General features: G+C 36.6%; 1 protein-coding gene across 1 annotated transcript in view; it reads right to left on the bottom strand.

Annotated features, from left to right (window-relative positions):
- Window positions 1-13,445, bottom strand: part of mid1 (midline 1) — a 57,738-nt gene extending 44,293 nt beyond the window's left edge. The window contains exon 1 of the mRNA XM_053477498.1: window positions 13,357-13,445. The gene's annotated coding sequence lies outside the window, so the exon portion shown is untranslated. The remainder of the gene's footprint in view (window positions 1-13,356) is intronic.
- Between the last annotated feature and the right edge of the window lie 612 nt (window positions 13,446-14,057).

Raw genomic sequence — 14,057 nt, 5'->3', positions numbered from 1 at the left:
TTCATGACATCACCTGTTTTGTGTTTACAGTACACATTTACAATACAGTGCCCAATTTTCTATGATTTTATATGCAATTACTGTACATACTGCAGTATATTGCACTTGTAAATCGTGCTGAAAGGTTGGAGCAAACTTCCTGAAATATCAAGCAGATGTCTATAACGGGCATTGGATTCTTTTTTATATTTAGTAAAGATTTTTAATTCGACAAGATTCCTGTGGTAGGAAGAACATTTAAACATTTGAACAGCTGCTTTCAAAACGGCTGGAAGATCTGCTTTGTGAAATGTCAGCATCCAATTTAATTATTCATTTTAGCATTAAAGATGCAATAGTATGACCTTCTGTTTATTTAATTAATTTTACATAAGCCTCTCTCTCTCTCTAGGTCCTGCAGGCTGAATACTATTACCATCAAGCAAGGATGATTCTTTGTTTTCTATCTTATCCAGGTCAATCTAATAATGCGTGTTGCACAATACAGAAATCAGAGAAATCATGAGGATGAAGGAACACATGAGATTTACTTTGTCTAAACAAAGCTGCTTTCCTTCCACTTGGTTTAATCAGTAACAGAGCATGAAGCAAGCGTATAAACAGCAAGAGATGGTCTGGGCTTCCTGGGACTTCTGAGATTTTATAACCCTGCATCATTTGTATCTGAAAATCAGCCTAACTGTGTAATTAGACCAGAGTGCAAATACCAGAATGAATTATAGCTTGAAGTTGGATGCTGACATAAAATCAATCAGTATGATGTTGTCAGAGCAGGATGCCAGTTGGTATAACAGCTTGTAGCTTGTAAAGTCTATGGGTTTTTTTCTGGTATAATGGTTTAGCATGGCCAAGCCATCCATCTATTCAGAAAAAAAAAAAGGAATTCACATTTTAGCATCTGCATCACATCATGTGTTAATTATTTATTAGTTGGCTTATTTGCTGAGATGTTTTCTTTTAAACTAAGAAACACCAGTGACCATATATAAAGGGGATTGGTGACTACAGGGGTCTGTCTCATGATGCAGGATTTAGTATTTGTCCTTAAATCTGGATTTTCCTATTTCACATTGTCTTAATGTTCTAAGAGGAAGAACAAGCACGCCATAGCTGAAGATTAAAAAAAGGAATAAAAACAGTGGCATCCAAAATTATAAAAAAGATTACTTAAAAACTTGTACACTAAAAAACTTGAAATATTAAGGCAAAGAAAATCAATAGTTTTTTTTTTTAAGATCAAAGTCCTTGGTTTAGAAATCTAGTCGTTAAATGATCAGCCAACTCAAAGTTTTTCATTTGCCCAACTTGAAATTTGTTCACATTACTTAACTTTTCATTGTTAGTAGTTAAAAAAACTACTGGGACATGAGCTTCACAAGACCTCTGTGGGAGTGCTGTGATGTCTGGCACCAGGATGTTTGCAGCAGATCCTTTGGGTGCTGTGGGTTGATGGGTGAGGCCTTCATGGATCGGACTAGTTTGTCTGGTGCATCCCGTGGGTGCTTGATCAGATTGGGATCTGGTGATTTTGGAGGCCGGATCAACAACTTGGGGTTTTGTGGTGGAAAGGAGTTCCGGTGTCTTCCTATTGTAGCATGTTAAAAATTTTTTTGCTGGTTGTTCTGCATTGGCTTTTTTGTGGGTTCAGGCCAGGAAGGATGGCCTTTGGTCCCTGTGTATGGGCCATGTGTGCTCATGATCCTTTCACAATTTTACTGGAATAAAATTGTCAATTAAATAATTATTAATCTTATTGCTAGTGTTATTAGTGTAATGGCTGATCAATGTGTGTGTGTTTGCATATATATATACTGTATGTAAAGAGAGATAGAGCGAGAGATAGATGTGTGTTCGTGGAAAAATTGGAAACAAGCACTTTCCAGTCTGCTTCTCATATTACAGAGAAACTGGAATCAGCAACTCTTTTCCATGTTCCATGTTCCACAGCATTGCAACAGGAGACGCCAAAAAATGCTAAATAAACATTTCCTAACAGACATGTTACTTCATTGTTAATATACTGTATCATGTGGATTGTCCATCGTACAAGTTCCTTTTCTATGTACCGTGATTACTATGCGTTATATTCCAGATACAGAGAACGCAAGTGCAGATGAGATGGTTTATTTACAATGAGTTCAAAAACACGACAATCAAAACCGGAACGGATAATCTAACTCTTAAGTCCAGTAAACAGCCAAGGGTCGGGCGATGTACAATGGGCATGAACTTGAATAGGCTAAACTCCTAAACGTGGGAAGATCAAAACAAGATCAAAATCCGAAAGAGCAGTCAAAATTCAGAAGGTTTGGTAACGACACTGGAACAAGTTCACAGGGAGCGTTTACTTCACAAGGACCAGAAGTACGCAAGTTTTTTTCTGTGTTCTGTAATAAGTCTCAGGTGTGCTAGTACTCAGGTGAGCCAGAGCATTGCTGCTGGTTTTAGTTAGGTCCTGTTTGTAGTTCTGACACTATGGAAACAAGAACTTATAGAAAATACTGTAGTGCAGCTTACAGCTCAAACTACTGTCGGAGCTAGTAAATAAAAAATGAATCAACACCTTCTGACCAATCAGGAGAAAGAATACAACTATCATATAATAATTATGTGAAAATGTACAGTATAATTTATATCAGCATGACACATCTGTATAGGGTTCTGATTTCTTTCAAGATTGGAAAATAGCACATAATTCTTGAACTTAACCTAAAGGCACCTTTATTATACAGTAACAGTACAAAATGCAAAAGTCTATTAAAATAGGCAGTGGTAGATCAATGGTCCAAGGCGTTTACTTAGCCCCAGCTTCGGGGTGCCATATTGTGAATGACCGAGCGGTCTGACCGTGGCGATGCTGGGTTATGCGAAGAAAGAATGTTTGAATTTTACTGTGCAGTAATGTATATGTAACAAATATAGGCTTAACTTAAATGTTCATACAGTATTTACAATTCCATTCATCTAAGAACCCCTGTAGTCCAACCAGGGGTCAATGGTGACTGCTGCATTAATTCCCATCCTGTACAACCATGGGCAATTTGTGAGCACCAATTAAACTAAACTGTATATATGTCACGGGGAGAACATGCAAACTCCCTGCACGCAGACCTGATGCAGGAATCGAACCCAGGACCTGGAGGTGCAAGGCAACAGTACAAACCAGTAAGCCACCATGCCACCATACTGTATTTGCAATTCAGATATTGTGTATTAGATCAATTTACTAGAGTTTTAATTTTTTTCAGATGCTCTGTATACTTTTAGACTCTACATTAAGTCAAACATAACACATTTACCAAAGCCTTTGACCCAAATACATGAACTCTACAGCACAAAGATAATATGAGTCTGTACAATACAGTACCAGAGTTGTAGTAATTAAATAAACTTTATTTTTCTCAGCTATGCTTTAGATTCTGTAATATTTATTATGTAATATGTTTAGATTCTGTTAAACGTCATGTTTTTTAAATAAAATAATTTACTAATAATTAAATAAAATTTTATATTCTACAAAACAAACAGTTCAGTGGAGAGTTCCATTTCATTTAGAGCTGATTGGTTTAAATGGTTAATTCTGCTCAGGATTTCTGTAAACTATTATTCTCAGATAAAAACATCTTTATTGAGTTTCAACGGCTGTAGTGTCTGTTAATAAAAAACAAAAGAAAAAACAACGAATGTAAGCGCAATTGCTGTTGAGTTTAGTTCTTCAGAGAGTATATGTTTGTAGGGTCTGATGGTAATAAGTGCCTTAACACCCTCCCCATAGCTGTGTTGGTTCTCCAAGTGAGCAACAGTAATGGAGGGTTTAATTCTCTGGCCTCTTTCAGATGGTTTTGATTCATTGAGCCTTCCCATGACCATGCTCTCTGGCCAAAACATAATGTTCCACTAAGCTCTTGATAATGTTATCCTCAGCCACTGGCTAAGATTGTAGTGCAAAGTGAAATATGGACATGGTTAAGACAGCTATCTTGTTCTTTGTCCGTACTGTGAATGAAAACAAAGCATGTATTTCTACTAAAAAAATGCACTTTTCATTTCCAGAAAAAAAAGTGATACTAACAGTCCTGTAATATTCCTTGTGCCTGGAGTGGAACCCTACCCTGATATTACTAATGTCTTAGGGGTTCCTCTTTTTTTTTTTGGCTACATGGATTAAACAATTAGACACCTGGATACAATAAGTCATTTAGATTATGTTAATTATAATTAACATAAAGATTTATTACACTGGTGAACAAATTAATAATAAAAAAAATTTAATGGATTTTGTTGCCGAGAATTATTCTACAGTGCCATCTAAGATTTTGGACAACAGCATTTCCTCTTTACACAACAGACTAATTCAGTCAGAAGAACAGTGCTATCTAAAAACACAATTTTTTCACCAATTTGTCTTATAGCCTCTCGCCGGGGCTTCCCTAATCATTGCTTAAATAAATAACAGCGTTCTCCTAACTAAAGTTGGTGTGGTAGAGCAGGCAAATCTCTAAAATATACAGAGCAGTGGTTCTCCAGGACTCATCTATGATGTCATCCCTAACCAAAGAATATGGATAATAAATAACCCGACTAAATGAATATACTCTTGTTAGCATGGTAACAAAAACATAATTTGAATGCCATTTTTAATCCATCCATCCATCCATCCATCCAGGAACCACTGTAGTCCAACGAGGGACTGTGCCCTCCAATGGTGATTAGCATTTGTATTTACTCCCATAGTAGGAACTCTGTTCAACTTTCAGACACTATTTGCAATTTAGGAACGCCAATTAGCCTAATCTGCATATCTTTGGACTGTGGAAAGAAATCAGACAACCTAGAGGAAACCCACCAAGCACGGGAGAACACGTAAACTACATGCACACAGATTCCGAGACAGAATCGAACCCTACCCTGGAGGTGCAAGGCGACAGTGCTTACAAGTAAACCACCCTGCCACCATTCTTGTAATCAGCTGGAATTCCATAATATTGGCATAATTTTGTCTAGGAGACAAATATCATGAAGGCCAGCGTTATTGATTTGAATGAGTGGCTGGACCTAAAATGCAGGTTACTGTATACCTCGTTGATCAACATGTACAATCTCGGATTCTTCTGCACCATGCCATTATGGAAACTAGAGTCCACCACTGTTCAACTTGACCATACATATACATTTAAAAAAAGAAAGAAAGAAGCAAAGAACAGGAGGTATAAAAAACTAGGAAAGGTACTTGGCACAATATAGACCTGTAAATGTTATTCAATCACAATTTATTTTTTTGCCACAATCTACAGCTATGGAGTATAAAAAAGCAGCATTTTGCATGATTGAATGACCTAAAATGCTAAAATGACCTAATTCTTGTTTCTGTTTTCTACAGGCAAAAGCGAAAAATGTTCAAATTTACACAAATCTACATTCTAATGGTACTTGACAGTAAGTACCACAAATTATAGTGTAGTTTATAAACTCTGCATTATACTTGCAGATATTTTCATGCCATGCACACGATCTCTGCCATATGAAACCAAGAAAATCTTAACTCATTCACTGTATCAGGCCATATTTTTTTTTTTGCTGGCTACATTTCCTGGTACATGATGGCAAAGTAAAAATCACCTGCAATTTGATACTGAAACAGATCCAGATTCTCATCAGGAAGCAGCTAAGTACATATTTGTGGCTTTAAATCATACACACATCAGATTTCTTTGCTGCTTGTTTATTGGCATCTATGAAGGGTGTTCAAGTCAAACCAAGATTTTTCAGCCGACAAGTCAGCTATTCATTTTTAAGGATCAGATGATCAACTCACCGAATGTTCACAGGAACGACTGCAATGGGCACTGAGCCATCTCGGCCAGGATTGTCATTCACTAAGGTAACTTTGGAATGAATTGAACAAGCACTGTGAGTTTGATTTAAGACAGAAAAAAATGTAACTATCCCTTTAAACCTGAAATTAGATTTTTTTTGCAAACATTTGTACATTTTCACATTTAAGATGTAGATTTATTATTATTATTATTATTATTATTATTATACAGTACTATAGTAGACCGAGTGAATATGACACAGTTGAGGCAGCAGATTTTTAATAGGATGTCACGTGCATGCCATTATCAGTACATCAGCATTATACCAGCGAATTACATGTGTCTCTGCACACGTAACAGAGCTTACTGGAAGCATTGCATGGTCCTGTTTCGAGCTGAAAGCTGCATTGTAATCAAGTTACCCTTCAAGAATGATTCGGCTTTACATCGTTGAAAATCACTGAAAATTCACAGGACGCTAAGTAAATAGCGTCGACGGGAAGGATGACAGAAGCGAGATTAGTCTGCAGCTTCTGGAGAGTAACAGCAATTTGATTAGGTGTAGAAAGAGCGTGAGGCTGCATGCAAATGTAAAAACAGCAAGAGACTAAGGGAGAACAAAGAAAAAAGGGAACTTGCAGAGTTTCATGGCTAAAAGAAAAACTTCTACCTGGACCGAAGGAGTGTTCATTTAAATTGGTATATCATCAATACAGAATACAGTACATGCAAGTTCGATTCCCCTGTTGTTCTGTGCTTTTCGAATGAACCTGCTTACCTTTACACTACACAGATCCTCTGTGCTTCACACTTTCCCTTCATCCGTGTCTAAACAAACTTATTTCACTGACGTTATCTTTTTCTTTTCTGCTCTGAATCTCTGTGGCTTAACGTGATCCCCAGCAGAACGCAGAGGAACGAGCCTTACTGACCATCTGCTTCAAGGACATCTGCCTAATGGGCATGACTATAGTTGAAAAATATGCCATACTCCATGCAAAAAAATGTAACATCCAGTTAGACCATGACTTATCAAGTGCCTGCTGTTGACAGAGCATAGCACAGCTTTTGTCTGCTTTTGTTGGATCCCACATAACTTCACTTACAGAGCCACTGTAAATACTAAGGACAGCATATAAAAGATAAAGATGAGCTTGCTGTTCATGTTGGTTTTAATTAGAAACAGAGCACTTAGGTTATTTATTTAAAACTGATGTATGTGGCTAGACTCAAGGGGGAAAAAATCACAGCACGTTAAATGAAATCAGCATGTTTTATTGTCTGCCTACAACTGTTATTACAACCTATTATAATATGAGCCGTATCTGATAGGAATCATATTAAAAATAAATGCAGGAAATATTGTGATAATTTCAGAAAGATATTTGTTGAAGTCATCCAAGCCTTAAATCTATAAAAACTTTTATCTCCAACTGAACTTATGATAAAACAAAGTGACAAAAAGATAACAAGCTGTTTGTTTTTTAAGCCGGTTAAGTCTCGCTAGAGTATGTTAGCTGAAATGTGTAAACATGAAAATTGTACTTTAAAAGAAACACAAAAGAATTGTATAAAAGTATTGAATACTTGTCATGCTGTCATATTCGTTTATCATTCAGTTCATGAATCGAACCCATCACACTCTTCTTCAGTTTGAATAGACTGAAGAAACCCCTATTATAAAGGAAAAAGCTATGGCAAACAAATTACTTTTCACTTTTATTGTACATTCTGCTCATGACTGATGCGGGGAATGCATCAATCTAGGGAGAAAGGCATGGGAACGGTTGCCAGGCTGGAGTAGCCATAGCAGAAGGACAAGGAAGGCTTTCATTACAGAATGAGAAGGACCATCCCACCGTGAATAGATTAGAGAGCGTGCCTGACGTATAGGCCAAAATCGTGCTGGGAAGAAGGTCTGGTATCCAACCAGGGCAACCGCGCCGGCTAATCACAGCTGAGAGACATCGAACTTAAGCTCGCAAGAGTTAGTCCAGTTAACTCCGAGTTTCTGGTTGTCCATGCAAGGCCTGACGAACCAGTATGCACTTGCCTCTGGTTTAACACACCATTTGTTGCTTAACAATAACAATTCAATCTACTGTATGATTGACATATCTGTTTTAAATATCTAAATAAAGAGAAAACCTTCCCCTTCATAGATGTAGCAACCTGATTCGGCTTGCACATACAGTAGACAACTTGGTTTGCTCTTTTCTTCTTGAGGCTTTAACAACATAACTGTTACAAATACTGGATCACCTTGTGTCACCTCAAACAAAGTAAGTTTTCCCCTTGAGCTGAAGATGATAGATAAATGTAGTGCTATCTGTCCCAGCAGCACTAACTGTCATTAGCCCCTGACAACAAGGTCAGTTGAACACTTTATATTGATTCAGGACTAAGTGCTATCCTGATGCAATGCAGCTCTAAGATGTCAGATACAGGCTTTGCCCAAACGTGAGTCTGTAAAGCACACACGGAGCATTTAAATTAACAGATATTGTACGTAGGGTACACAAGTTTGGGTTATACAATGAATTCTATTAATTGAAATAAATGATGATAGTATTGTTAGACTATGGTATATAACTGTATATGGATGCAAGAATCAACCCAGTGTAATAATAGTATGTAGTGCCAAAGTGACAGAACACAACACAAATCTACCGCAGAAACCTTGATGGTAATATGAATTAGTATTATTACAACTGCAATCTGCAGAACTTTTTTTTTTTACAAGCTTACCTTAAACGATTCCAAATGTCCCTGTCCTGATACTAATAAACTGTAGTGAAAGATAACTGTTGATTAACAGCCTTTTTCAAAGTAGCCACTGTTTTCCTTGATGAAAGCTTCGCACACTGTTGCCAGCCAACAAGAGCTCAGTGTTTATGGGAACCCCTTCAAGAATGTTGGAAACTCTTTCCAGGTGACTACCTCATAAATGTGGTTGAGACGGTGCCAAGAGAGTGCAAAGCTGTCGTCTAGGCGAAGGGTGGCTATACAGTAAGAACCTAATATACAGTATATACACTACCGTTCAAAGGTTGGGGTCACTTGCAAATTTGTTTGTTTGTGTTTAGTGATTTATTTTCCACATTCTACAACAATCCTGGGGATTTCAAAACTATAAAATAACACATATGGGATTAGGTAATTATGTAACAACAAGAAAAACAACAGTTAGTTGTTATCATAAGACACAGAGGTCAGCCTTTCTGTAATAGTTCTTGCTGGCTCTCATGAAGACCATCCCAGGAGGGCGAGACCAAAACCTACCTCTGCCACAGACGAGAAGTTCATTTAAAGTTATCAGCCTGAAAAATGACCAATTAACAGCACTTTAGATTAGAGGCGTTATAAAGTCTTTACAGAGCAAAGGTAGCAGAAACATCTCAATATCAACTGTTCAAATGAGATGAATGGATTTTTTGGACGCCTTTAGCATTTCTTTACAATGTAGAAAGAAATAAAAATCAGAAACGATCATGGAGTTAGAAAGTAACCCCAAACTTTTGAACGTTAGTGTATATATTTTTGCTTTGTATACACTCTTTTTTTTTCCTTACTACATACAGTACTGGGCGAAAGCCACCCTTTATGTCTTAAATTAAATAAATATCAAATTGTGTAGATTTATTCCCGTTTGTCACTGGTCTATACCATACAGTAAGTTAGATGGTTTTATTGCTTAAGTGATTCATAGGTCACTGTGTGGCTTAAGAAAAAAAGAAACATGCAAAAAAAAAAAAAAAATTCTACCCAAACTGTTCAGGTATAGGGACTGGACTGAAATTGAGAAGAAAAAAAAAACTTTTTGAAAAAGAGTTACAAAAAGTCATTCAGTAATTTTGGAGAACGATTCTTCATGACTGCATTAAAACAGACAAGAAAGCCTGAATCTTTGTAAGAAAAATATGAAGAAATAAGTGGCTCAAGATTTTTGCACAGTATTGTACAGTGTGTCCTTGTGCTATACAACCAAATAAATAAATAGAAAGACAGTAAAGAAAAAAGAAAGGCAGGCTTTTGAATGTGATTTTCTGCCCAAACTATGGCCTAGTCCTGTAAAAGGAAAACATCAAACAAATCACATAACCTGTCTAGACAGCAACTATACAAATAGTTGAAGGCCTTAAAGCACAGAGCATTTTAGCCATTATTTGTTTAGCTGTTTTCTTTTTAACAAACATATATAGGGTTGGGGACTGTGTATATTATTGTATAATAATAATAATAATAATAATAACGATTAACCACAAAAAATATGCTCATTTTGAGAGTTCTATATTTTCATGACATCATTCTCATATTCTGGTAGTGGTAAAATTTACCCGTTATAAAAGTAATAATGACTTTTTCCTACCTAACATGGTCAAAAACTCAAAGTGTTTTAAGAGTTTTAAGGGTTAATACCTGAAATTATGACAGCATACAGTACATTGAATGCTGAAACACAATCCATTTTGTGCAATTACCATAAAAGAATGCCTCACAGTTAGATCAAAGCAGATTTATTTGGAAACACAGACCTTGTAGACTAACTGACCATGTGATACTGTCTAGTTGCATGCATTAGCTGTTAGCTAGTTAAAACAGGTGTTACCCCATTGCTACAATGTATCAGGCAACTTTATAAAGTTTTATGCTATTTTTGAGGAATCTTGGACTAACTTTATGTAGATCATTTGTTTTGTTTTCAGATGAGCATCAAGTATCAGTAAGAAAACAGCAAGGCAAAATCTTTCTTTTAGCACTTTGATGTTTCAAACAATGAGGTGCAATTGCTCATCTTTCACCTTCAGTGAGTTAGCTTTCCACAAAAGGCAATTTTAAGCATATTTGGTTGCTGTTTTATTCATGTTTCCTTCTGCTGTGAGAGCTAAACTATAAATCATGGCTCCTGAGCAATATCTGCCAATTTTATGCTGTTCAATAAAATAGAGTATGATAGACGGTCATTTGCAATATAGTTTGCTGAAGAAAAAAAGAAAAGAAAAAAACTATATCTCAACGTAGATGTGAATAGAATGGACAGACAATATGAAATTCCTTGGACTCCAAAAAAGTTTTTTGTTTTCACACAGTTTATTCAAAAGTAAACGTCTTTAAATTCCCTCTTTTAACACTATGTGCTTTCGTGCAAAATCATAATAAAAATAATTATTATGCATTAGGCGAATACAACCTTAGACAAACAACACTGTTCAACAACAATTTTTTTCACGATACCATTAGTTATTAACAAAATATAAATAAATGTGGGCAATACTAAGCACCAACATGATTCAATAGCCAGTAAATCCACCTTTAGCAGCAATAACTTGAAGTAATCATTTAATGTATGGTTTTATCAGTCTCTCAAATCCTTTTGGTCAATTCATCCTTATAATATTGTTTCAGTTTCTTGAGGATTTTGGACATTAGCTTATGCACAGCTCTCTTGAGGTCGAACCACAGTATTTCAATTGGGTTGAGGTCTGGACATTGACTAGACCATTCTTTAACCCTTGATTTTTTATTTTGTTTTTTTATTTTTGTTTTAGCCTTTCTGATACGTTCTGATAGTTTTACCATTGTGCATCGGATAAACTATTCTGTTGCATGACCCAATTTTGACCAAGCTTTAGCTGTCAGACAGATGTCCAAACAACTCTACTTTGATTTCATTTGTCTACAGAAAATTGCTCTAGAAGCCTTGTGGTTTGTTCAGGTGCAGTTTTGTGAACCTCATCCATGCTTTTGTATTATTTAGACGGAAGAGGATTTCTTCTGGCAACCTTTCCAAGCAAACTGTACTTATTCAGTCTTCTTCTAATTGTGCTTTCATGAATTTTAACATTTCATACTGAGGCCTGTAGGGACTGAGATAAAAAACATTCATAGTTCCCTACATGTGCTAGGATGGCCATTCTTGCTTTTATATAGGTCGGCACACCTGCTAACGATCAATTAATTAAAGGCTAATGATAAGCAGCACCTGGGTGCAACTTGCCCTTTTAAATCTTGTAAAGCAGTAAGGGGTACTAGTATTTCTTACATGTTTTTTCTTTGGCTTCATTTTGGTTAAATAAACTATGGCATGGTAAAAAAAAAAAAAAAAAAAGGTTTGTGTTGTTATCGGGCTGAGGTTGTATTTGTATTTTTATAAGACCCACTATGATTAGATAAGATTTATTAAGATTCACTAAGATTTATTTTACACAAAAACAATAAAAATGTAAAAAAAGAGAGGGCACTAATCTTTGAACATGATTATATATTAAGGCAAAATCTGAACATATTTGTTATACTGTATATGGGTTGTGTGTGTGACTACCGCCTACATAAAAACTTTTGGTGTCAGAGAATATAAAGTCATAAAATCATTAAAAAAAAGAAAAAACTAAAAACATTTTTTTTTTCATATTCTTACAGAATATCCTATATATAAAAAAATTTATGATTTTAACTGCCCCACACAGGAGCAGTGTTACTTTGGGAGGTGTTACTTTTTAAAGTAACTAATTACATTACAAAATGACTGTCTTCAAAAAGTAATCAGTTACATTCCAGCGTTACTTTCTGATAAAAGTGACTAGTTAGAGTACTTTTCCATTGCAGAAAATGAAAACTCCTTTTAGTCCTTTTAGTCAAGACCTTTATAAATATTCTACCATCATCACTTAGCGAAGTTTTGCCCTTAATCTGTTAACTACTAATACCCCTATTCCACCTACTGTACGCGGTTTCCCGCAGTAGCTGTAAGTATGGTTCATCATGATTCACCGTGAGTTTTGGTGCTGTGATTAGGTATTCATCTTTCCACGTGTCAGTCCTCGCATAGTCAAGCCGCATAGGTGAGATAGGTGTATAACAAAGGGGGGAGGGGAGAGTAATCGGGGGCGGGGCTTGTAGAACGACTTTTACACACACACACACACACACTTATGCATTGGGAATGACTGCTGTCTGGCTCATGCATTACATAAATTGTCTGAATAATGGATTACATTTTTGAAAAAAATAACTAAATAACTGAGTACTTAAATGGCGGACCTAATGCGTTAGATTACTTGTTACATAAAAAAAGTAAACCGAGTACTCTAACGCGTTTCTTTGTACTTTGTAACGCATTACACCCAAAACTGCACAGGAGTAATAAAATAAGAATCAAAAATATTTATGAGAATATATTCTAAATAGTTGTGATCAATTAGATTTCATATTAGAAATTAATACTTAAAAAAAAAAAACTGAATCCATTCAAAGAATTGTGGTGTGGTGTGGTGAGTTAGTAATCATAGAAAGACCACTGATTTACCCATTTGTTTATATTAATTGAGGCATATTTTAAATCTAAAATCCGCCCTCAAGCAGATTTTAAATACATACAGTAGAGAGAAATGGGAATGGACTGCATGTATAGTGCATCCACCATAGCACTTGGAAACTGTTTTTGTTCCATCACCAACCCCCCTGTTTTGTACAGCAGGAGTCCTAGTTAATAAAAGTCCAGCAGAAACATGCTCCCCTGAAAAACAAAGTTCATACTCACATGCTATACCTTTGGCCAGAGAGTGGAAAAGAAAGAAGGAGCCATCAGGAGAATGCCCATGATACTAATGATGCTCCTCTGAATCTGACAGCAGACTCAAAACATCGAGCATGGGGAAAAGCTGTCGTAGTGCCTCACTTGTGCAGCTTTCCCCCCCTTTCTCCCCGTCCTCCCCCTTTACTCCCTCCCTTCTCTTGTCCTGGCTCAATGTTCGGACAAGCATAAAAACAGACTGAAGGGCTTAAGCAGGCACTCTATGTTAGGCGTCCCCTCACTTCAGATCCTGACACCTCATTCAACGGAACATGGCAGTCATCCCAATGCTCTGCAGACAAAAGGGCGGGAAACTTGGCGGGAGGTGGGTGCTCACAAGTGAAACTGTTCTGTACACAGCTTGGGTTTCCTGCGGAGAACTTTCCATCACCCTGCACAATGTGGAAGACAGAGAGAGCACTCGGATTCACTCGGAGGAGTCTGGCGCCACAGTTATCAATGCTGAGATGCCCATTATCTCAATATTGACTCGCTTAATTGTGTGTTATGTTGAGTTGCTTAGAGTTTGCTGCTCGCACATGTCATGTTGTTGTGCAGTTTTTTTGGGGGGGAAGAGACAAAGAAAGGAAACATCTGTAGATAATGATATGAGTGGCCTACCTGTGGCCTGATTACTTGTTTGGTTTGTGGAAGAGCATTGGAGCTTG

The sequence above is a fragment of the Clarias gariepinus genome, chromosome 18, assembly GCF_024256425.1.
Source record: "Clarias gariepinus isolate MV-2021 ecotype Netherlands chromosome 18, CGAR_prim_01v2, whole genome shotgun sequence".
In the NCBI taxonomy this organism is placed as follows: domain Eukaryota; kingdom Metazoa; phylum Chordata; class Actinopteri; order Siluriformes; family Clariidae; genus Clarias; species Clarias gariepinus.
Note: the sequence above shows the minus strand (reverse complement) of the source record. Positions and strands in the feature narration are given on the sequence as shown.